Genomic DNA, 2890 nt, shown 5'->3' with positions numbered 1-2890 from the left:
CAGAGGATGAGATGGCTGGATGGCATCACTGACTCGATGGACGTGAGTCTCAGTGAACCCCGGGAGTTGGTGATGGACAGGGAAGCCTGGCGTGCTGCGATTCATGGGGTCGCAAAGAGTCGGACACAACTGAGCAACTAAACTGAACTGAACTGATACCTTAAATATGTGCAGTTTATCATGTTAATTATACCTCAATAAAGCTATTCAAATCAGCAACAACAAAACCACCACTATTGAGGCCCTATCGCAGTAGATTCAGTCTCCTGGACGTGGAATGGAGCCCAAGCCTCAGTACTTTTTAAAGGACCATCAGTAGTTTCAAAGGTGGTTCAAATGCGCAATCCTGGGTGAAAAGCACTGCCTTGCTGCCCCAAACCACTAAAAGGGTTTAATACTAATAAGGAGATGGAGGACAAATAGTTGAAGAAGTCTGAGGATGATGATTAAAGAAGCCCAAATTGGCTTAAGAGATAACATTGACAGAGAACAGCTGAGTCCACTAGGTGGCGTCTGGACCCTTCTCTTTAGCATGAGTTCCAGGGGAATTGAAGATTTGGGGCAGAGCTGCCTGAAGTATGTTAAGGGAGCAAGCCCTGAGCACACAAAAGCACCCAAAATTGTTGGAACAGAAAATAATCAGTGACTTGGGAAGACATCAGGAGGTCAAGTGTCATTTGAAGTTCTAGTGTCATTTGAGGATAAAAGAGCATGACTGTTTATTCAGGGACTGAATAACTTCTGAAGAGTAAGTAAATGAAGTTCTCAAGGAGATCATATATGTTGAGCATCGAGCACAGAGCAGAATCCCTGTGTCCAGGAAACCAACATGGAGTCCTCAGTAGATTTTTTTTTTTTAATGTATTAAGTACTGCTGCTGCTAAGTCGTGTCAGTCGTGTCCGACTCTCTGGGACCCCATAGACGGCAGCCCACCAGGCTCCCCCGTCCCTGGGATTCTCCAGGCAAGAACACTGGAGTGGGTTGCCATTTCCTTCTCCAATGCATGAAAGTGAAAAGGGAAAGTGAAGTTGCTCAGTCGTGTCCGACACTTAGCAGCCCCATGGACTGTAGCCTACCAGGCTCCTCCGTCCATGGGATTTCTCAGGCAAGAGTACTGGAGTGGGGTGCCATTGCCTTCTCCGGTATTAAGTACATATAAGGTATAACAAATCATAATCCATTGAGCACCTGTGTACCCACGACTCAGGTAAAGAAAATTACCCTTATCTTCCTCAGGATATTGCTCTACAAACCCAATCCCTTTCCTCTCACCTCCAAGGCAAATACTAAGCTGAATTTTTGTGTATTCCTTTGTATTTCTTAATAGATTTCCTACATAGGCTTGAATCTGTAAACAACACATTGCTTTGTTTTGTATGTTTTTTAACTTTATATAAATTGATTCATACAGTTTATATTCTGAGACAATATTATGTTTTTGAGACTCATCCATTTTGTTGCCAGTGGCTACAATCCATTCCTGCAAAGCTTTATAGTATTCCATTGTGACTCTATCTGTTTTTTTAATCCATTCTACTTTTGATGACCTTTGAGCTGCTATGTCTTCTATCGTGAACAGTGCTGTTCTGAACATTCTTGTACTTATCGTGGTACAGGTGTACAAGAGTTGCTGTAGGTGTGGAATTTCTGAAGCATGTTTACACTACCAAGATAATTCCAAGGTGGATGTTCTACTTTGGAAAGCTCCGATCATCACTGGTTGTTTTGTTGCACTATAGCCTTACCAGCAGTTGATACTGTTCAGCTGCCTTATTTTTACCAGTTTGGTAGATGTAAAATGGGCGTAAAATGGCATTTTCTTGTAGTTTTGTTTACAGGATTGCTGGAGAGGCTAAGAATATTTTCATATGTTTATTGGCCATTTGTCTTTCGTCTTCTTGAAGTGACTGTTCTGGAATAACTCTCTGGTGGTAGGTAAGGGCACTGATCTCAGAGCCTGGCCCTCAAGAACAGAAGTCCAAGCCTAGAGTTTAGTTTCTCAGGTACTTCCATGGCTAAATAGAGGCCTCTCCTCGCCACCTTACTTAGTGACTCTCTCTCAAAACCACTGTCAAGTGGTCTCTTTCTCCTTAAGACCAGCTCCAAACGGTCTAGTGAAGCATTCACGTGCTTCATGACTGCACCATCCCATAGAGAAAACGGCCCCTTCCTGCCTCACCACCAGCACTGCTCTGCATGCTGCTCACATCAAAGGTGCTGCTTAGGACTCTCCACTGGACACCCCTGTTATTACAGAAGTTTCCCTGGTGGCTCAGATGGTAAGGAACCTGCCTGGAATATGGGGAACTAGGGTTCTATCCCTGGGTCGGGATAGGGAAGGAACTAACAACCCATTCCAGTATTCTTGCCTGGAGAATTCCATAGACAGAGGAGCCTGGCGGGCTACAGTCCTTGGGCTCGAAAAGGGTCGGACACGACTGAGCGACTAACACATTCACACATACTGTGTGTATTATTGCCATATGAGGCCCTGGATCAACAAGTACTGAGCTAGGTGCTAGAGACAGAAACAGGGAAAGATCATCAGGCCCAACCCTCAGCCCAGATGGGGGACAAGGACATCTTTCCGCAAGGGGCTGTGCACTAATCTCCCTCCTGCCTCCGTGTCTGCCCCACCCCACACTTCCCAAACTGCCTCTTTTGGATGAGGTGTAGACTTGGTGCCCAGGTCTCAGCCAGTCCGGGGCGCGTCAAGTAACCGGGCGGAAGGGGCGGAGCCGAGCGACGGCGACGCTGCCTGGTCGCCTAGCAACAGCCCAGCTAGACGCGATGGAGGCCCGCAGCAGCAGGGAGCTCCAAGCCAGGAATTATTTGGAAAAACATCGAATTATGGACTTGCTGACCTATCTTACCAGCGCCCTCCTCTTT

Source organism: Bison bison, unplaced genomic scaffold (assembly GCF_000754665.1).
Source record: "Bison bison bison isolate TAMUID 2011002044 unplaced genomic scaffold, Bison_UMD1.0 scf7180017864162, whole genome shotgun sequence".
NCBI lineage: Eukaryota > Metazoa > Chordata > Mammalia > Artiodactyla > Bovidae > Bison > Bison bison.
This window is presented reverse-complemented; position numbering follows the sequence as displayed.